Raw genomic sequence first — 23,299 nt, 5'->3', positions numbered from 1 at the left:
CGCTCGGCCGCGCGCACCAGGCTCGGCCGCGCGCCTGCGCACCGGCCCGGGACGCGAGGGTAGCAGAGGTGGAGCGCCGGGAGGCGGACGCCGTTACGGCGCGAGCGTGGTCACGTGCCCGCTTGTCACCGCCGTCACCTCCCGCCCTCCTCTTGCCGCTCGGGCCGGCAGGTTCCACGAGAGAGCCCGGCAGACTGAGGGGGAAAGAGAGAGAGAGAGCGAGCGAGCGAGAGACAGAGAGAGAGAGAGAGAGAAAGAGAGAAAGGAAGGAGGGGAGGAGGATTCAGGGAGTAGGAGCTGGGGAGCCCTGCTGCGCACAGGTAAACACATCACGATCACGATGCTAACGGTGAAAAGCGCCTTGCCTCTCCGGCGTCCTCCCCGGCCAGCCGCACACGCCGTCGCTCCCTCCCTGGCCTCCCCTCAAACTTCCCTCGCTGGGTCCGTCCCGCCGCCCTGAGGCCTGAGGCTGCCGCGGCCGACCTGTTCCGCGCTCGCTCGGCCGTGGGTTCGGCGCGGGCTGGGGAGGAGGCGGGCGGAGGCTCGATCGGCGGCGGCGGCGGGCGGGCGGGCGAGGCAGCCCCGCAGTCCGCTCTCCCGCTCCGCTGGAGGCCTCCGAGGCCCCGGAGCCACCGGGCAGAGTCGGATGGCTCAGCCAGCCCCACTTCCTCCTTGGTCGGTTCCCCTGTTCATTTCAGCCCTGGCAGGACGTTTCCTTCCTAGGCCGGAAGTCAGGCTGCTCCTGTCCTGGGACGAGCAGCCTTGCTCGTCCTGCTGCTGCCTTCATTTGTTGTAGCGCTTCTTAAGTATTCACACCAGCTTGAAAGTTCGAGGCCTGTCAGGAACCTAGGAAAACTATGGTGAAAGTTGCCTTCCCTCCTGTTTTTCTGAAAGTATACTAATCTTCCCAAACATTCTGTGCAAAAGCGAACTAGAGTTTGGTCAATACTAGTAATGAATAGTAAAGAGTTTAAGTATTTTAAGTTATTAACTAATTCAGCTTTTTAGTAGTTTTTGAAGTTTACGGTTTTTTTATACCTGTCCCCCGTTCCCCACCCCCACCCCCGCAATCGCTTTCTGAAGAATCTCACTTCTCAACTTTGAGTTGAACGGAATCCAGAAACTTTAACATGCAGATTACATGTTAAACCGATTGACTGAAATGTTACCGCTTTTCTATGTGTAGTACATCAAGATATAATCCATAAAACCAGATATTATTAATGCTGTGCTGTGCACAGAAGGCATCAATTGTAGGCAACATAGAAAAAGAAACCTTTGAATGAAGTGGCAAAGAAAAGCTCTTTTATGTTGTCTTTGAATTTGTAAAGGAATATAGCAGTGTGCTAGAGAGTACTGGTCAAACCTGGCTCACTGGGGTTCTTGTTAAAATGGGATGCTAATTTAGTAGATGTCATATTGATGCAGCGGTGCTGAACAAGAAAGACCCTGTTCTATACCCAAGATGTAGGTAATGCCTGGACCTAGAGATGGCCTGGTATAGGAAGGTTCAGTGAAGGGTGAAGTGGAGTGAGCCAGCTCTGGAATTCAGGGCAAGGAAAAGTACGAAATTCCATGTTCTGTATGTTGTGTGATGCCCCATCACATTTTTGCTTTGGGTCTTTTGTATTTTGCTATAATAGTTTGGTGTACTTCTTGAGAAACTTGCTCCCCAGGTCGCTGAGTTTTAGTAAGACATAGGCTAGGAATCTTGAGTCCACATGTAATGCTGGATGAAAGTGTCTTTATTGGTAAAAGCAGTGTGTCTGATATCTCAATTGGGTAGTGTATTCTCGAGATATGAAGCAGACTTTTCTAAACATTTGAGAGACACAAAGGGTGTTCTAACTGGATCCAACTTTTCTTCTCTTCGTGTAATTTTTATAATGTAATTGAGTTTAAGGTGTTCCATATAACATCCTATGCTTTCCATACATAAAAATGGTTGTATTATTATTTTTATGGTACAAGGAATTGAATGTAGGGCCCTTGCACAAGCTAAGTTTTAAAGTCTTACTACTTCCAGTCCTATAATTGTTATAACCTGAATTTTAGTTATTACTTTAACTTGCTGCTTTATATTCTAAACATATTACATATCTTAATTCACTTTATCTTCACAACTAAGGAAATAGAAACTGGAATGGTAAATCACATTCCTGATTTACATAGCTAATACTAAGCTGAATTCTGACTAGTTGACTTAATTATCTTGTATAACTGCCTTATTATTATTTAGAAAGAAAATTGATGAGTTTTCTTTGTATTGATGATTAGGAGGTTTATTTTCATTTTAAAAGTAAAAATTGTCACTTTTATTTCCTCTGTTTTCTTCTAAAATGAAAAGCCTTAATTGTAAAAACTGAGAAGCCTCAATGCCTGTTTCTCTCCAAGTGAGATGAGTACATGCACTTGGAAAGTTTTGTTTTGCTTGTGCTTGTTTGCATATATTTGCTGTCCCAATCTCTTAAGTTTCTTCTGTCACTACTAAGTGTAAAATGTTTTGTCTTTGCTTTGACTTGGGAAATTTTTTAGTCCTTCATGTCCCACATATGTCTGCTCCTTCTTCCCTCATGCATAGCTCATATGATCGCTTTTTTCCTATGCTTTTATCCCAATGCTTAGCTTAAATTTCTTTGTATTTATCACTTTATATTTGTTTTCTTCATATTTAGACTTAGAGTTTAACCAACTTACTGAGTTTCCATTTGACTGTTAAAGGCAACAAAAACTGACCATTGATCATTAACAAACTTGAACCCTGAAAAAAGTAGGAAAGCTAACCCATGAGTAAAGGATTATATTTTAAGTTGAATAGTATGTTTTATTATAAATTAATATATCCCCCTTCCCTCAACACTCTTTTTGTGTCATTCTCTGTTAATTAAATAGTGATGCTTTATGTATATCTAGAGCAGTTTGGGTAGATCACTAGAATGATAGCGTATGCTGTGTGAACTGAAATGAGAAATTATTATTGCTTGTAGTATTTTTCATGTATCTCTTCATTGTTTTAGTTCAACTGTTTTGAAAAACAAATACTATTTTTGGGGGGTTGTGAAGTTATATCTTCACATTCTGTAATTCTGACATTTAGGTCAAACAAAAATCTATTAAAAATTATACTTGAAAAATAGACCTTTCTAATTAGTCATGATTCCTTAGGCAGAATAATGGTAATCATAAATATTCCTAGATTATTTTTACAGTGTTCTGCTAAGAAAACATCCTATTTTTGGCATTCTAACTAATATATTGGCTCAATGGCTTTACAGTAATGGTGATACAGGAGAAATCTGTGTAAAACTTTAATTTGAAACATTGTAGTTCTTTTTGTATTGGCTAATCATCCATTATAAAATTAATTTATTAAATAAACCTGAATGGAGGTGGGGGTTCCTTGGACTTCCCACAGGGCAGGGAACCCTGATTGCTCTTTGGGCTGAGGGGGGGGGGACTTATTTGGGGGAGGGGAAGGGAAATGGGAGTCGGTGGTGGGGAAGAGACCAAAATCTTTAATAAATAAATAAATTAAAAAAAACCAAAAAAATAAATTATTTAGAAGTGATGGTACTATTTAACCCCTGAAGAGCCTCCTGACAGCACATCTTTTCCATAGTTTAATTGATGTCTAAATTGCAGCATCTTACCGGGCATGATAGTGGTTGTCTTTAACCCTAGCCCTTGAGAGGTAGAGACAAAATAATTTCTGTGTGATATAGGCCAGCCTGGTCTACATAATGAGTGAGTTCCAGGCCAACCAGTGCTACACAGTGAAGCCCTGTCTTTAAAAAAAAAAAAAGGCAGCATCTCAAGATGACAAGAAATTATTGTATGTATATTGTAATAACACCTCTGTGATTAGATGGAAAGAATCTATAGTTTTCATGTTTAAGTCTGTATGGGTGAGGTGAGATAACAGGTTTTGTGGATTAAACAATGCAGAATTTCATAATTTGTTGAGCCTTGATCAATGGCTATATGAGTTCATTATCCTATTACAGAATAACCTTATAAATACCAGTAAAGAGTTGCCTAAAATAGACAATGGGAATTATTTGGTTAGTACAATTTGTTTGAGATGAAAGTCAGAATATGGCGGTGAAACTGGTCAAATATTGTGACTGTACCAAGTTGCGTACAATTAAAATGGTTAACGTGATTACAGATCTTTTGTGTTGGAAGGGCTGATGAATTAGCTCTTCTGATGTGCTAGAGAAGAGTTTCTCCTTTCTTCCCTTCTTTGTCCTTTATCTCCTTCATTGTGGAGAGACAGAAGTCAAACATAAAGTTCCATCAATATTTCCTTAGTGGGGTTAGAAGTAGAGCAACATTCTTCTAATTATAGGTTAGTGTTTGTGAGATCAGCTTAGTGGGTTGCTACTCTGATTTTCTAAACAATTAGAAAATATCAAATGTATTATGCGCAGTAAATATAAATGTGGTTATTATGAAATTTTTGTTTTAGTTATGTGCTCCTGATTATAAAATATCATTTATTCCTTGATATGGTATTAATTTTTGCTGTTGTTTGACAAGGAGTAGTATGTAAAATATTGGTGCCACTGTGGATACTAGAAAGCAGATGTGAAAATTTTAACAAGGATCGTGGACAGTTGCTTAGCATTTTACACTGTTTTCATGTACTGCTAACCAGCTCGTAAGAATGGTTGAGCAGGAAGAGCACCAAGGCTAATCTGTGAGCATATGGTGAACAGCCCACAGAGAAGTGGGCAGGAGCATGGCGTGGAGATGTTGATCTAATTTTTGAGTCTTTATCAGTAAGAAGTCTATATTAATTGGGAATCACTTAGGAACTTTACATAATAGATCCTTATAGTCTGTTTACTTATAGAACTTGAACATAGACTCATTAAAACTGTGATTTCAATTTTTATTAGTTATGTTAGTTATTTGAAAGCTTGATATTAAAGACTCTTGAAAAACTAACTAGGTCTCAAGTTGTTTTGTAAAAAAAAGTTTTGTTTTACTTTGATAACACCACAGAGCATCTTATTCTAGAGAAAAGAAGGGAGAATTGTTAATAGTATTACTATCTAGACACAGACACTACTGAGTAGAAATTCTGATTCTGTTGTTTATTAGTGAGATAGCTTGGAAAATATGTGTAACACTTTCATAAAATTATCTCATAAAGTTTAAATGAGATAAGTTGTTTGTATAAATGTCTGGAAGTTTATGCTCAGCAGACCCTGATTAATAATGGTAGATACCTGTTTCTTTACACTTCTCATTCTTTCAGTGTCTGTAATCTCAAATAGACCTTAGATCTTAATTTGTACATTTATGGGATTTTAAAATACTGTTGTGTAGCGATCAAGACCATGCGTTCAGAGATTAAGAAATGCTCTTTATTCAGAAGAAAAATAATACATGTTCTTTCTGTTGTGGAACTGCCCTGTTTCTTGAATACAATATGAACAGAAAATGATCTTCTCCCTCCCTCCCTCCCTCCTTCCTCTTCTATTCGGTTTCACTGTGTAGCCCTGGCTGTCCTGGAATTTCCTCTGTAGATCAGGCTGTCCTCTAATTCAGATCAGTCTGCCTCTGCCTCTGCCTCTCAAGTACTGAGATTAAAGGCAGAGAGTGAATTATTATTATTGTTGTTGTTTGTTTGTTTTTCTAGACAAGGTTTCTCTGTAGCTTTGATGCCTATCCTGGAACTAGCTCTTGTAGACTGGGCTGGCCTTGAACTCACAGATCCGCTGCCTCTGCCTCCTAAGTACTGGGGTTAAAGGCCCACACCACCACCACCCGGCGAGAGTGAATTATTTTATCAGTCTTATTCTACTAGGATTTTTTTGGTAGGAATTATTGAAAAAAAGCATGAAGTCTTTTATGTAATAATCTGTTGTTAGCATTGTATCCCATATGTTTAAGGTGACTCTTTTTTTACCTTGCTATTTTATAATCTTAAGCAAATGTATTGAAGTATGTTTGGATAAACGTGGCTTTAACTGAATAGTCTAGTTCAGTTTATCTTTTAAAAGTACTGAGTTTAAAAAAGTCCCAAGTTTTATGGATTTGAATGATAAGTCAGTGACAGGAGGTCCTTAACATTTTTTTCCTCTGAACAGATGTCTTGGCCTGCAGTGACTCCAAATCCCATAATCTTTCCAATTTTCCCCTCTACTAAGTAAGTCTCAAAAAAGTGACATTTTTATTGTATGTGATTGATTTAATTCAGGCAAATATTGCAGCTGAGTAAAGACTTCATCCTAGTGAGAAATATTTTGCTATGAATAAAATGTTAGATTCTTTATTTTTACTTTTAAGAATTTAAGGGCTGATTTTTTCTGAATCTATGTTCAGAATAATGTTTTTTGTATAATAAGCTGTCTTCACTTGAAAGTTTTTAATACTTTACTATGCTGAAATATATTCAGTGCATTCTTTCTGTTTGTTAATTTGTTTTTCAGAGACAGGGTTTTGTTCTGTAGCTTTGATCTGCCTGGTATTTACTATGTAACCCTCTGGCTTCTCCTCAGCCTTCCAAGTGCTGAGATTACAGGATTGGGGCAGCACGCCTAGCTGAGAATTCATTTTTTTTTTCTAGAAAATAGTAACTTTAAGAGATTATTCAATAGAGGAAAGTTAATCCAAGAACTAAGTTCACTAATAATGGAATTGGTCAGTAACCAAACAGGGGGCTATGAACAGCTGAGATGCTTGCCATAGGAAGAAGTGTCTATACTCCCATTAGGTCTGGAGTAGAGATGAGAGCCAGTAGTCTTATCCAAATACAGAAGCCATGGCTCTGGGAGGAAACAAACTAGTTTCGTTTCTGCTGCTGTGATAAGATGTCAACTTTATTAGGTTTAAATTTGTCCAGGAAGTCAAGTAGTAGTTACATCACATGCACGTTCAAGAGCAGAGAGAAATGAATGGTCTTCCTCTGCTAGCTTTCTTACACTGTTACTCAGCTACATTCTTTACTCTTATTCAGTTCAGGGTCCAGTGGATGGGATGCACCACCCACAAAGTGCTGGGTCTTCCTATGTCTGTTAACAAGACCATGCTCTATAGGATTGCCCACGGTCTACTTGACTGAGAAAATTCTTCATTCGAATTATCTTTTTAGGTGATTCTAGGCTTTGGCAAGTTGACATTTAAAACTAACTGTCATAGTATGGTTGTATGGCAGAAGCTAGTGCATCAGAGGGGTAAACAGTATGAATGAAACTGGGGTTCTGGAAGAGACAGTACCTGCCAGGGGTGCCCCAAGAATTTGGAAAGAGAAGTAATGACTGTAGTGCTGCCTGTTCACTGACCACATCTTTGCCTACGGTTAGAGGTGCTAGAGAAAAGCAATTGCCCATGACACTGAGCAGCACAGGCTAAATCTTGGGAATGATTTTGAAAGCTCAGCAGTTTTCTTTGTGGTGTATAATATTCATCAATATATCTATATGTATGTGTAGGGCTGGAGAGATGGCTCAGAGGTTAAGAGCATTGCCTGCTCTTCCAAAGGTCCTGAGTTCAATTCCCAGCAACCACATGGTGGTTCACAACCATCTGTAATGGGGTCTGGTGCCCTCTTCTGGCCTGCAGGCATACACACACAGGCAGAATATTGTATACATAATAAATAAATAAATTATCTTTGCCGGGCGGTGGTGGCGCACGCCTTTAATCCCAGCACTCGGGAGGCAGAGGCAGGTGGATCTCTGTGAGTTTGAGACCAGCCTGGTCTACAGAGCTAGTTCCAGGACAGGCTCCAAAGCCACAGAGAAACCCTGTCTCGAAAAACAAAAAAAAAAAAAAAACAAAAAACAAAAAACAAAAAAAACCAAATTGTTAACGAGAATTTAGGATACATATTTTTTTATGGATTTTGAAATTGAAATATAATCTTTCCTCCACTTTGCCCATAACCCTCTGCTTCCCTTTTGCTCCCTTTCAAGTTCATGGCCTCTTTTAAATTTAAATTACTGTTTTATACATGTGTTCATGTGCATACACACATACACATAAGTACAGCTTTCTGACCTTCTAGTGTTATTTGTGTGTATGATTTTGATTGATATTGGATAAACAATTAGGGTCCTCATTTCTGGTGAAGTCTACTTCTTCCACTTTCAATGTCTCTTAGTTGCTTGTAGTTCTTTGTTTAGGGTTAGGTCTCTGTGGGATTTTCCCCTTCCACGATGATATATCTATTAGTGATGTACTTACACAGGTCTTATTTAGCCAGCTTTCAGCAGTCCTACAGCAGATTTCCTAGTCTTTTGATTGTGCAATATTTCTGCCTCCTTTTCTAAAATGTTCCTTGTAGATGGAAGTTTCTGTCCTGCCTGATCTTGCAGCCACTCTGTCCCAAAGAAACACACAGAGGCTTATATTAATTATAAACTGTTTGGCCTATTAGCTCAGGTTTATTATTAACTAGCTGTTACATCTTAAATTAACGCGTAATTCTTTATCTTTGTTTACTCTCGCATCTTGGTACCTTTTCTCAGTACAGCATTGTCATCTTGCTTTCTCAGTGTCTGGGTTGCGACTGCAGACTGAGCCTTTCGTCTTCCCAGAATCCTCCTAGTCTGGTCACCCTATCTATACTTCCTGCCTGGCTACTGGCCAATCAGCATTTTATTAAACTAATGAGTGACAGATTTTTACAGTGTACAAGAGCATTTGCCACAGCAGTTCCTTGAGCCTTAGGTATAAAAGTTGTGCTGAGCAACAGTTGATCTCTGCATGTTATCCAGTTGTTTTCCATGCTGCAAAGAGACATTTCTTTGGTGAGAAGTGAGAACTGCACTTATATCTGAAGATTTGGAGCTAGAAACTGAAGAGGAGATAGGACATGTGGCATTTGTCTTTCTGAGGCTGGGTTGCCTCAGTATAATTTCTGGTTTGATTTACCTGAAAATGTCACAATTTCCTATTACTTTACAACAGAATAGTTTCTTATTGGAGCAGCAGTGAATGTGGCTGAGCAAGTACCTGTGGAGTGGAATGTTGAGTCCTTTAGGCAGATGCCAAGGAGTGATACAGTTGGTCTTATGAAAGACTGGTTTTTAACTTTTTGGGAATTCTCCACACTGATTTTCTGAGTGGTTGCACTAGGTTCAATCCCTTTAATAGTTAGTGGCCACAATTTTAAGGATGATGAAAATTTTTTTCAAGATATTTCTTAGCCACTTTTATTTCTTCCTCTGAAAACTCTCTGCTCAGATCCATATCCTGTTTCTTGAATGGCTTATTTGTTAAACCCTATTCTTATTGAGTGCTTTATATTCTGGGTATTAATCCTCTGCCAAATGTATCGCTGGCAAAGATCTTTCCCTCACCCTGTGGTCTTTCTCTTCACTTGCTTGGATAGTTCCTTAGTTGTTAAGCTGCTTTTGGTTTTGAGGTTCCTCTTGTCAGTGTTGGCCTTAATTACTGAGCAAAGGAGTCTGTTCAGAAAATTCTTCCCTACACATGGATAACATGCTGTCTATATTTTCTTCTGGCAGTATTTCAGGCACACAGTGCAAGGTGATAGGTATGGGTCTAATTTCATCCTTCTACATCTGCATATCCAAATTTCCAAGCACCATTTGTTGAAGATCTGGTCTTTTCTCCATTGTTTTTGGTTTTGGAATCTTTGTCAAATATTAGATGACTGTATGTGTAGTCAGGTTTAGATCTTCTATTTTGTTGCATCAGTCTGTTTTATGCTAGTTAGCCATAATGCTTTTATTACTATAGCTCTGTAATATATCTTCAAATCTGGAAAGGGGTTCTTCAAGCATTGCTTATTTTGCTCAGGATTGCTTTGGCTACCTGGGGTCTTTTCTGATTTTATGTGCATTTTAGGGATGTTTTTCTATTTCTGTAAGAATGAGGTAGGGATTTTGATTTGGATTGTATTGAATCTGTAAATGGCTTTTTGAATGGTCAGTTTCATAATTTTAAGTTTTAGTAATGAGTATGGGATATCTCTGTGTTTCCTATCTAGTGTCTTGATCCATTTTTTTTTCTTCAGAGATTTGAAGTTTTAATTGTTGAGTTCTTTCACCTTTTTGGTTAGATTTATTCCTAGATATTTTCTTTTCTTCAAGGCTACTGTGAATAGGAGTGTGTCTCCCTTTCTCAGCATGTTTATTAGGTCTCTGATTTTTTTTTTTGTAACTTGATTTTTATATCTTGCCACTTTGATGAAATTGTTAGACATTTCTAGGGATGTCTTATGTGTAATACCATATCATCTACATATAAGGATAGTTTGACTTCTTTTGGTATTTGTAATCCTTTAATGTCTCCTGGCTTCATAGGTTTTAGAGTGCTCCTTTTGTTTGGCTGTATATTTTCTTTGAGAATCTGGTAGAATTCTGTTCTGAATCTGCCTTAGCCTCAGCATTTTTTTATTTATTTGTTTGTTTATTGTTTTTTTTTGGCCAGAAGACTTTCTTATTTTTCTGTTACTGTTTAATGATATACATATTTTTTAAAAAATTATTTCCTTATAATATTCTAAATTTCTTTGGTGTCCATTGTAATGTTTCTTTACTCATTTTTGATTATGTTAATTTGTGTTGTCTTTCTTTTGGTTAATTGGCATCTGTTGATCTTGTTTATCTTCTCAATGAACCTGTTTTTAGATCGATTGATTCTTTGCCCTTTTCTTTGTTTCTGTTTCATTAATGTCTGTTGTTATTATTATTACTTGTCATCTGTTTGATTTGGGTTTGGTTTTTCCAAATTTGTGAGTTGCATCATTTAGCCGTTTATTTGTTTTTTTTTTTTTTAAATTGTAGGCACTTAAAACTATAAATTTCTCTTGTAGAACTGCTTTTCATGTGTCTCAGAGGTTGGATTTTCTGTGTCTTAATGTTCATTTAGTTCCAACACTTTTCTTTCATGATTTTTTTTGACCCATTTGTCATTCATTGATTGTTTAATCTCCATGAATTTTTGTACTTACTAGAGATTTGTTGGCTGTGTTAATCTTTATTTGCTTAATGGTCAGATTTGATAAATACATATATAAATATAAAATTGTTTCTGTTCTTTTTTTAAGTTTCCTAATATTTGTTTTCTGTCCCAAGATATGAAACTTCATGGGCTGCTTAGTAGAATATGTATTCTCTGGTGTTTGGGTGAAATATTCTGTAGCTATATGTTAGATCCACTTGATGTGTATCTGAACTTTGTTTGTGTATTCTATGTATTGCAGAAAGTGAAGTGTTGAAACCACCCATCTTAAAGGTGGATGCTCCTTTGTGTCTTTAATTTCAGTAGTAATATCTTTTTAAAGTTGGGTGCACCAGAGTTTGGTGTATATATGTTTAGTATTGTAATGTCTTCTTAGTTAATTGTTTCTTTGATTAAACTAAATCATCCTTCTTTATCTTTTCTGAGTGGTTTTGGTTTGAAGTCTTATTTTGTCAGATAGTACGATAGAACTTGCTGAGTTGTTCTGCTTGCATTTCATGATGCGTTCTCTTCAGTGGTGCTCTTTAATGATGGATTGTTTCCACATCATCCCATGTTCAGTATTGCTTAGACATTTGTTCTCTTTAGGGTTCATTCTCTTTGTAGTTCCTTGTTTCTTTGTGTTATCTTCAAACTCTTCGATTAAGTTTATAAATGTTTTTTTTTTTTTTAATTTTGTGCCCTAGGTTCATCTATGTAATTATCACAGGAGAGCATTTTTATATGTTTTGTGGATTTTTGGGGTGATGGTGGTGTATACTGCTTTATTCTTTCATATTGTTTGTGTTTTTCTGATGAAACCTGGACATGTGGACTATATTTGCTGATTGTGTGTCTGATATGGTCACGATTGAGTGGGACAGAGCACAGGTTATGTGGGTCAGATTGGGTCTGAAAATTGGATATAATGTAGATGGTGTGAAGTCTAGTAGATGCAGGGACATGTGCTGGTGTGTGTTTGCCTCTTGATCTAAGCCTGGAGGTTGGGTGGTGTGGGTGTGGCCAACCCGACGAGGCCTGGACACTGGATGTGGGACCCCAGTTATACTGGCAATTGAGGAATTTGTATGGAGGGAAGGAGCTGGTGACTTCACTAAGCAAAATGGACAGGGTTGGTTGAGCTAGTTCAGGTGGGTGGACTGCAGTTGGAGAGGAATATACGTCTCCCACCTAGTTTTAGGGCAAGCATGGGCTCTCCGTGGAGGCCCATGGGATTGGTGGTAGAAGTGGACCTTAATTGGTGTGTGGAGGAAGTGACCCAGAGGAGCAGCAGCTGTTGATAGTCAGTCCTAGAGTAGAGAGGCTGGGTGTAGTTGGAGGCACAAGTCTGGGTTACTATATAATTTTAAGCAGTGGAAAGAAATAATTATCTAAAACTAGATATGAGTACTAGCACATATGTTCAGTTCAGGTATTTACTGACTGGTACTTATAGTTAGATAAACTATAGAAATGAAAATTGACTCTTGGTTTGGTGACACTCAAAGTTGTGGGAAGAGATAATTTTAAAAGAGGTAATTTTTCATTTCTAATGAGTGTGTGATAAGAGATGCATAATGAGGTTTTGTCAGAATTCAAGGGAGGAAGGAGTAATCCAGTTTTGGAGTTTGTGAGTTTCCTTCAGCTGGCAGGAAACTTGAGCCATGCTTTGAAGGATAGCTCAAGAGTTGGCAAATAGGCAAAAGGAAGGACTTTGCAAAGGCACACAAGCCGCAACAAATTTAAAGCAGGTATATAAAACCTGAATCGGGTCAGCTAGAGCATCTGGTTTGTAGCTTGCAAGATAGGGTTGCAGAGCAAAGTTGAGTCCAGATTATTTCTGATCTCAAGCTGAAGATGAGTTTAGGAGTGCTGAATTGTAAGTTGGAAAACAGTTATATAATAGCTCAGGCAGTGGAAGAGTGGTAGGCATAAACTCTCAATGGTTTCTTCTTTTTATGTCTTAAATTATTCATTTAATCTGAGTACCTCCTTATGTAAGGCTTTTCAGTCTGTGCCCAAATTTTTTACTCCCTTCTCCTATGTTATTTGGAAATTCAGAATGATTAAATAATGTGACTTTAAAGAACAGGGCAAATGCTATTTTGTTTTCAAGTTGCACATGACTTCTTGGTTAATCTGATATTCTTGAAAACTCCCTATGATAGGCCTAGAGACAGGCAGACTCTTACTTTTTTAAAGAAGGAATGAGAAGCACCAATTGTGATTTAGTGTCCTTGGCAGAGTTTTGGAAGAGTGTGTTATTAGGAGCTAGTTAACTATGTTACTTCTCTATAATGGGATGCAGTAATTTCACAGGAGTTTGAGGAAATTTTCCTAATGTATAAATTTAGTGTAGAAATTTTTCTAATGTAGAAAATTTTGTAATGTAGCTTCTGATACTGAAGAGTGACAGATTTGCAGTATGACATTTAAGTTTAGTAAACATATCTTTTAAAATACAAAATCTTACACTTGAATGAGATCCATTTCACAAGTTGGTTTTAATGTATATTTTTAATTTATTCTGATAAGTGAGATAGGTGTCATTTGGTCTATCTGATCTCTTCCCATTCTCCCTGTTTTTATATGTTCAAATCTAGATTCTATTACATCAATCCTAGAGGAATTTAATAAATTATTATTATTTTTTATTAGTTACTAAGATAGGGTTGGTCTGGGGCCACCATTACCACGACCACCACCACTACCACCACTATTGTCGTTGTTAATGTTTTCTAGTGATGATTTAAAAATAATGTTTCTTTTTATTTTTTAAGAATTTCATATCTTTTTATTATATATACACATCCCCAGTTCCTCGCAGATCCTACCTCCTTGCTTACCCAACTTCATATTATCTCTCTTAAAAATAAAGATTTTTTAAAAACCCACAAAAAATAAAGCCACAGAGTCCAGTTTGTATTGGCTGAGCATGGAACCGCCCCCCTGGACTGTGGTTGATACACTCAGTGTCACTCCATTAAAGAAAACCAGCTCTCCCTTTCCCAGCAGCTATCAGTTACCAGGAGCTCTCTGGATAGATAGGTATGGGACTTAGCTTGTTTATACAGGTCCTGTGTTTTCACAGTCTGTGCTACTCCATATGCATGTGAATGGTAGAGGACTGCTCTGTAGAACTGGGGCTCTCCTCTTTACAGGGGCTCCAGGTATTGGACTCAACTTGTCAGGCTTTTGTGGTTAAGTGATTTATTGGCATCTTGTTTGCAGTCTAATTTTTACAGAATCATAGGTAGGAGAATTTTGATCCCTAAGTGTTTATAATATAAAGGAGGTTGACAGTAAGTATTAAGTCACAATACAAAAGGCATTAAAAAGAAACATGAAATATAAACACTGAATTGATACTTTAAAGAAAGAAATTGCATTTTATTATGTCTGAGATATATGTTTCCATCATTTTACTATTTCTAAATTGGTAAATATATATATATTTTTTCTTTTCTTTTTTTTCAAGATAGGATTTCTCTGTGGGACCACCTTGGCTGTCCTGGAACTCGCTCTGTAGACTAGGCTGGCCTTGAACTCACAGAAAACCGCCTGCCTCTGCCTCTCAAGTGCTGAAATTAAAGGCGTGCACCCACCACTGCTGCCATAAAATTGGTAAACATCTTACAGTCTGGTGGCATCTCAAATGTGAGGAAAGTTATATATTTTGAGAATAACAAAAGCCTTTAGGTCTTAGAGAATGAGGCATTTTGCTGAATAGTAAAAAATTTAAGACAGAACATCCAGACATGAACTTTGGAGTGTGCTGGAAGAATGTTGAATCCATTTGGTAACTGACAGGACTGAAGAATGATATTAAGAAGAGGTAGTTGAAATTTATTTCATGAGAGACTATCCAAGGGCTTGGAAAAGGAGACAGTATGTTATATTTAGAGTTTGAGTCTCTTGATCTCTGTTTGTAAACAAGAGGAATTAAGGGAGGGGATTTATGTTGTTTTAAAGCAATTGTTCTTTTAACTGGAAGGAAAAGAAGTTAAAGCTGGCAAAAATTGTTTATTTAATTTTAGGCCTGGAATAGGTAGTTAGAAGTTAAGGAGCCCAGATTTATTTGCATGGATGTCTAAGACTACAATAACTGTTAGCTGAGACCATGTGTTCTGGAATAGGAACGTGAATTTGGTCTTTGAGCCATAATGGGTTTCTTTCTGTCATATACACTGTAGAAGAGGAAAAATTCAAGTTTAGAGGTCAGAAGAGTAGTCAAGGCTGGTACCAAAGATTTATGGAGGCATATGTAGATTAATTGATTCATAAAAGATTCATAAAGGAAAGAATATTGTAAAGCTTAGTAACACTGTATCTTTTTAACAATAGCTTGCCTAAGGCACCTGATTGGTCTTATCACCATGTGGCAGCATGTCTTACTCTGATGGCAGCTCCATGGTGGCTCTTTGACTCTGCCTCCTTTCTCCCAGCATGCCATTTAGTTTTCCCCACCTAGCTCTGTTCCCCTACAGCTCTGCTATAGGCCCCAAACAGTTCTTTTATTAACCAGTGAAAGCAACACATAGACAGAAGGACCTTCTACACTATTTCCCCTTTTCTGTTTAAACAAAAAGGAAGGCTTTAACATAGTAAAATTACATATAATAAAACAGGTATCAAGCAAGAACTACAGTTACAATAAGTAGATATAATCTTTTATTATAACTTAGGAAAACTATAACTATAAATTCTCTAACTCCATAGGATATAATATTACCTAAATAAACAGGAAGTGTATTGCAAGCAACTTCCAAAACTCTAAAATTGACAGAGACATCTCACTGCCTGTACAGTCACCCAAAGTTTTTCTGTACCATTGGAGCATCCATCTTCAGCCTGCAGGCTGATAGTGTCCAGCAGACTTTTCCAAAAAGCAGGAAATTTTAAAGTCAGTTTCACCTATATTGGCAGTTTGTCAGTCACTTTTTTTTTCTGTGTCCTGCAGAACAGACTCTTTTATGAAGCAGAAACCCAAAGGATCATCTCACCTTTAGGCAAGTTCAGCAGTCATTTCTCTGTGGATTCTGCATGTCCAGTGAAGCAGTCCAGGCAAGAGCAGTTTCTTGCCCAAATGGCTAACCAACTCCATAAGGAGCCTGTTTAATGCCGAACCTCCTCTTGAAGTAGATTGGTGCTACCAAGAGCACATGTGTCTCACTGTCATGAAAATTCCTAAATTTTTAAAACATTTTATATGCCATATTCTGAAGGTCTCTTAAAGATTTGAAGAATACCTATCTAACTGAAATAAATCTCTATACATCTAGAAAATCTAACTAACATGACTACAAGCTTGATGATTAACTATTAACATATATTTCTTAATTATACATTACATTTTTAAATGAGCTGCACAAACACAATACCATTATCAAGATCAGAAATACATATACATAAAACAAAATTGACCTTAAATTTGTATCAATAAATCAAGATCCACACCCATGCAAATCTCTATAGTATATCCCCCTTTAAATGTAAAAGAACATTTATAAACAATATTTGGGAATATGGGAGCAGTTAGACCTTTGTTGAGGTTCTTGAGGCCCCAGGAATAATGCTGCCTTTATCAAATGAGCCATGGAAGTGTTTTCCTTCTTTTAAATTTTGTGAAAAATTAGAAACTAGTCAGATTCTATTAACATTTAATAGAGATCACCAGTGAAGTCACATGTTTTGGTTTGGGTTTTACATTCATGGAGATGTTAAAAGTATGGATTCAATTTGGATATAACAGGTTTCCTGAATTTTTTCCTATATGAGTTTGTTAGGTAAAATTTGTGTGTTTCTAAGGATTTGTTATTCATATTTGCTATCTAGCTTGTTACTAGTTATTTATTATTTTCTCTTGCAGTCCATGTTAAATTTGTAAGATTGGTAGTAATGCTTTCATTTTCACTGATGATTCTAGTTCATTGTCCCCGCCTCCCCTTTTATAAACCAGTTTTAGGGATTGCCAATTTTATTCATCCTTTTGAAGAACCAGCTTTGGTTTTTGTTCATTCTTTCTGTTGATCTTCTTTAATTTCTTAATTTTTCATTTTTTTCCTTTCCTTTGGAATTAACTTAAACTACCTCTTCTTTTAGTCTTTAAAGCTAAGCTTTTGATTTGAAATTTGTTTATTGCAAGTGAACAATGTCTTTTTTTATTGATTTTTATTGAACTCGACATTTTTCTCTGCTCCTCTCCTTTCTCCCCATTCAACGCTCCCCCAAGGTCTCCATGCTCCTCATTTACTCAGGAGATCTTGTCTTTTTCTACTTACTATGTAGATTAAATCTATGTAAGTCTCTTAGTGTCCTCATTGTTGTCGTAAGTTCTCTGGGGTTATGGTTTGTAAGCTGTTTTTTGTTGTTGTTGTTGTTTTATGTTTAAAAATCACCTATGAGTGAGTACTTGTGATAATTGTCTTTCTGTTTCTGAGTTACTTCACTCAAAATAATGTTTTCTAGGTCCATCCATTTTCCTGCAAAATTCAAGATGCCATTATTTTTTTCTGCTGTGTAGTACTCCATTGTATAAATGTACCACATTTTCTTATCCATTCTTCAGTTGAGGGGCATTAGGTTGTTTCCAGGTTCTGGCTATGACAAGCAATGCTACTATGAGCATAGTTGAGCACATGTCCTTGTGGCACGATTGAGCATCCTTTGGATATATATCCCAAAATGGTATTGCTGGGTCTTGAGGAATGTTGTTTCCTAATTTTCTGAGAAATTGTCACACTGGTATCCAAAGGGGCTGTACTAGCTTGCATTCCCACCGTCAATGCAGAAGTGTTCCCTTTACCCCACAACCTCTCCAGCATAAGTTGTCATCAGTGTTTTTGATCTTGGCCATTCTTACAGGTGTAAGATGGAATCTCAGAGTTGTTTTGATTTGCATTTCTCTGATGACTAAGGATGTTGAACATTTTCTTAAGTGTCTTTCAGCCATTTTAGATTCCTCTGTTGAGAGATCTCTGTTTAGGTCCATTTTTTTTATTGGATCATTTGTTCTTTTGATGACCTTTTTTTTGAGTTCTTTATATATTTCCACACATTTATCTAATTTCTAATTTCCCTTCTGTTATTGAAGATAGTTTATTTCTTTATACCCAGAACAGATGTTATGTATGAGTTCAGCCTTTCTATGTTATTGAGACATAATTTGTGGTAAACATATGGTCTTTCTTAGAATAGTCTTTCTTGGAGAATTTTCTCTGCATGCCTGAGGTGAATGTATAGTTTTGTGTTGTATTTCATGTTCTCTCTCATGTATTTCACTCTGTATTCACATATGTGTACATATATAAGTGAGTTCTTGTTGAATTGTGTAATTACTAGTTTGTTTTCTTACTTCTTTCTAGTTGTTCTTATGCTATTTCATTATACCTTTTTCTCCTTAATTTCCTCTATATCTTTTATTTCTGACTAGTTTTTGGACTGAATTATTTTGATAATTATTCATTTCCTTTTGCATATTTAAAATTGTCTGGTTTTGGTTAACAAGAACATTACTATTAACATACTAAATTTATAACATTCTGGTTGAATCTGATCCAGAAGCAACTGCCATGATGAACAAATCTTTGCTCCGTCCTTCTTTTTCCTTTGCTGTTGTCATAAAGTATGTCTGCTGGCAGAGGCCACTTATTTCTTCCCAGACGCTTGACTCTAAATAATCACACAGAACTCTACTATTTGCAATAATGTTTGGCCAGTAGCTTTAAATGTATTGCTAGTTGTATATGATTATTACCATTGTGCACGGAAGCTCTACTGTGTTTGGCTTGTTCACTGAGGGGCACGGGTCCCTGAAGGTATCCATATGGGGAAGCAAAGACAAGAATAAAAACCAGATGCAGATTGACTTTGTCAACCTGGATCAGACTTTGGGGAGTCTCTTCTCAGAGGGTTCATTGTCAGCCTATTTAAAACACAGTACAATTTGGAAAAGGTTTACAGGCTACAGCCATTCCAATTCTAGGTGCACAATAAAGCTTGAGGTGTGGCTACATAGAAATTCTTTTCAAAGTGCATGTGACTGTAAGGGTAGGTTCTATAGCTCAAAGGCCTATAATGTAGAATGCTCTTTGACTGATATAGCACAGATGTCAGCAGGCCATAAAGTACATGTGACTTCTTCCCTAGATCCAGATGGGTAATGTTCTAGGGAGTGAAGAATCTGGAGTAATTATTCTGGGGAGTTTGGGTGTTATCTGTCTCTTTAGCAAAAGGTGGGTGAGGTCTTCCTCCATAGATAACAAAAAGGTCATCAGGTTGCTAACAAAATCCACTCTCAACTTTCTGGATGGAATGGAGGTATTTGATTTTTATCTCTTCCATCATTGAGATACCCCTGTGTGATTAACATTCCTGGTTCTCTTAGTGCCTCTCAGTGAGTACAAGCCCTCTGTACCCTCATAGGAAGGAAGAGGAGGCTCACAAGGTTCATGAAACCCTCTTGAGGACTTTCTGCCCCTTAAGATTATATAAAAGGTAAAACAATTAGATGGGGTGGGACTCTTAAGAGGTGTTGTTGCCTGTCAGTTGCTCCGCAGACTTCCTGGTAATTAATTGGGTTGCCTTTAAATTGCCTATGATTCTGTAAGCAACCCCATAAAATTCATCAGTTTCACTAATTTGTATACAATCCATTCTTTGGTTTCCCAGTGCCTTCTCTTATGTAGGAGGAATAGTTATTTAATTATATTTCCTTTGAAAAATACATACAGAATGTGGTAATCAAGAAATACATGTAGGAGTATGACAATGCACCTCTCTTATATATTAAATGACTATGGGACTGGGCAGAGGGATGTAGGAGAAAATGCACCTGAAGTCAGAACAGTGAATATTAAAGAATAGCCAGTGGCTGGCCTACACTCCAGATCTCCTTTAAGTGGTTCTTGCTTGTAGAGACCCTGGTGCTTGATCACTGTCTAATCTGAGGTAATATCCTAACCAATCACAACTGCTAAGTTTCTACAATATAAGTGGTTGCTCACGTGCAGTGAAACAGACACTGTTCCCTGAAACCCCTCTGGAGTGACTATCTCCGGACCCTTTACCAACCAACCTGCATTGGTGTCTTGTTGGAGGATACCCTGGTAATGGCCGCAGAGGTGTGTCTCTGTGTGAGTGTGTGTATGTGTGTGTAACAGGCTTCTTGTGTATTCACTAAGCAGACGTTACACTGAACCTTACCCTCAGACTCGTAGATTTATTATGAGCAATTGGCTCTTGTAATTATGGACATCAGAAAGTCCCAAATCTGCATTTTAGCCAATTTGGAGCCCAAAAGAGCTAGTATGAAAATTAAAAGTCAGGAAATGTGATGGTCTGTGTTCCGGTTAGTAAAATGGCCAGCTTGAGACAAGAGCCAGTGCTTAGTTTTACTATGTAGGCAGGAAAGGACTGATAAGGACTGATGTCCTGATCTACAGGTGTCAGTCAGGTAAGAGTTTCCTGTTAGCCCTTCTGTTCTGTTCTTTTGTTAACCCATGACCTAGTTAAGTTGACAGATAGAATTAGCTATAATGAGTTTTTTTTATTCCCTCATTATATTTAAATATGTAACCCCACTGTTTCCTGGTTTCATGTTTTCTGGTGACAGGTTGTGGATAATCTTACTAAGACACAATAGATTACTTGATTTCAGGTTTTTTTTTTTTTTTTTAATCTTTAAGCTACAACATGCTTGGTTATGTGTTTCTTTGCAAGTCTATGACTTTATCTGACCTGGAGTTTCTTGAGCTTTTAGGATTTGTAGATTCAGGTCCTCTATCAGATTGAGGAAGACCTTTTTATTTATTTTTTTGATTTTTTTTTGAGACTGCATTTCTCGGTAGCTTTGGACCTGTCCTGGCACTGGCATTAGCTCTTGTAGACCAGACTGGCCCCGAACTCAAAGAGATCTGCCTCCCTTGGACTCCTGAGTGCTGTTATTAAAGCGTTATTAAAGGTGTGCACCACACTGCCTGGAAGAAGTCTCTTTATTTTATCAATAATTCATTTTGTGCCTTTATTTCATGTTGTTCTCTTACATGTTTGTTGTTTGCTTGGTAATGTCCCACAGCCCCCTTAATCTGTGCTCACATTTGCTTACTATATCTTCTTTCTGTTGCTTAGACTTCTTATCTCTTGTTTATCTTTCTTCCAGTCTACTAATTCTTTTTCTACTTCATGAGATATTCTCTTAAGCTCCTAGAGTGAACTTTTCATCTGTTATGGGTGTTGAAATCCTCTGTAACACGAGTCCCTTGTCTAGACTTCCTTAGGGATATTCTTCTCAGTGTTTTTTTGTTTTTTTGTTTGTTTTTTGTTTTTTTAATTTCAGTGGACTAGTATACTTTTTGTTTCTTCTCACAAGTGGTAGTAGCTGTCCTGGAACTCACTATATAGACCAGTTGGCTTTGACTCACAGAGATCTGCCTGCCTCTGCTTCCACAGTGCTGGGATTAAGTGTGTGTACAACCAAGCCTGGCCTCATAGTATCTTTTTCAAGATTTGCTTTTTTTTCTTATTGATTTTTCTTAAATCATTAATTTCAAAGTCAGGTGATATTGGATTCCCCTCTGTATGCTGTGAATATGTTTTATTGCCATTGGTTAATAAAGAAGCTGCTTTGGGCCTATAGCAGAACAGAATAGAGCAAGGTGGGAATTCCAAGTAGAGACAGAGGAGAAAAGTAGACAGAGTTGAGGATATGTCATATAGCCACCAGCCAGAACATTACCTGTAAACCAGGAGCCTCATAGGAAAATATAAAATAATGGAAACATGTTAATTTAAGATATAAGAGCTAGCTAGAAATACGCTTAAGCTATTGGCCAAACAGTCTTGCAATTAATGTAGTTTCAGTGTGATTATTTTTAGTCTGGATAGCCAGGAAATGAACAAGCAGTCTCTGCCTTCAGACTGTATCTCTTATGTATGGACAACAAATTCTCTTAGCTAATGTTCATTTAGTATTTTGATGAAGTATTTACCTTAAATACAAAAAGTGAAAGAAAATGCAAGGAAGGGAATAATTTTCTTCTCTTTACGGATTGCCTCTGGGTAGAGGAAATGACATGAGACTTACTCTGTGACTAGAGGTAAGGATCATTTCAGGGTGAAATCGTAGAGTTAAAGTTTCCTCTGCTCACATATCTTTGTGTGAGTATGCACATTGTCTTGTGAATTCTCCTTTGTAGTCTTGAGAGAAATTCTCAGCTTAAACTTCTGAGGATTTAAATATTGTAGTATGTCTTTGTATAGTAATACTTTGTTCCATGCGTGTATAGCTGTGCTTGCCATGTTTTTTAAGATGACCACTCCTTTTCAAAATTGAGTCTTAGGTAAAACAGAAATGAGCTCCTACATAAATTAGAATCAACACAATAGTTTGAACCAGAGACCAAGAATTATGGTTTAAGGCTATCTTTTCTGTGTGTGAGAGGGTGTTGGAGGGTGTGTCTCTGGCCTATAAAATTAGCACACAGCCTTTGTAGTATTAGAGTTTCTTTTTCTTGCTTCAATGTTGCATAATTATTTAATTTTTACTCTTCTGTACTTTGACAAGTTTGATTTGTTAGTTCTTGTTGCTGATGCTTTTTGGATATTTATGTGGACAGAGAGAACTTTGTACTTCTGACTTGGCCATTTTCTGACTTTATTCCTCCCCATTTTCATTTGTATTTCCGAAGATGTTAAACATCTTTTCATGTGTTATTACTTGTATATTTTCCACAGATATTTGTCTATTTAAATCTGTTACCAAGTTTTAATTGGATTGTCTTCCCATTGTTGAATTTTAAAATTTTTTATATAGTCTATATACAATTTTCTTATTATATCCATGGTTTAAAAACACTTTCCCTGGCTAAGATTAAAAGCACTGATGACAGTTGGTGTTTGAGAGGATGTGGAGTAGGGGGAAAACTCCTCCACTGCTCATAGGAGTGAAAACTTGTACAGCCACTTGGAAATTGGTATGGCAGTTTACCAGAAATATGGGAATCAATCTACCTAAAGACCCAGCTATATCTCTCCTGGGCATATACCCAAAGGATGCTCAACTGTACCACAAAGACATTTTGCTTAGCTGTTTTCATAGCAGCATTGTTCATAATAGCCAGAACCTGGAAACAGCCTAGATTCCCCTCAACTGAAGAATGGATTAAAAAAAAATGTGGTGTATCTACACAATGGAGTATTACTCAGGTATACAAAACAATAACATCATGAAATTTGCAGGCAAGTGGATGGAACTATGAAGCACGCTTAATAAAAATTCAGAGAAATTAGGGTTCAACCTGAAGGTCTGAAAAACAAACAGCCAGCTACTGTCTTTTACTTATACCTTAGGCTGAAATGGTAATCCTGCCTCCAGGGA

At 37.4% G+C, this 23,299-nt stretch overlaps 1 protein-coding gene across 4 annotated transcripts in view; it reads left to right on the top strand.

Annotated features, from left to right (window-relative positions):
- Positions 1-237: 237 nt before the first annotated feature.
- The window catches only part of Tbc1d5 (TBC1 domain family member 5), a 449,388-nt gene continuing 426,326 nt past the window's right edge, over positions 238-23,299 (top strand). For 2 of the 4 annotated variants that reach the window (XM_026790055.1, XM_013354327.2), the window contains exon 1: positions 238-320. The gene's annotated coding sequence lies outside the window, so the exon portion shown is untranslated. Of the gene's footprint in view, positions 321-590; positions 676-23,299 lie in introns of those variants that run through there. The other 2 variants (XM_026790054.1, XM_026790053.1) reach the window with 2 other exon arrangements.

The sequence above is a fragment of the Microtus ochrogaster genome, unplaced genomic scaffold (assembly GCF_000317375.1).
Source record: "Microtus ochrogaster isolate Prairie Vole_2 unplaced genomic scaffold, MicOch1.0 UNK40, whole genome shotgun sequence".
NCBI lineage: Eukaryota > Metazoa > Chordata > Mammalia > Rodentia > Cricetidae > Microtus > Microtus ochrogaster.
This window is presented reverse-complemented; position numbering and strand designations above follow the sequence as displayed.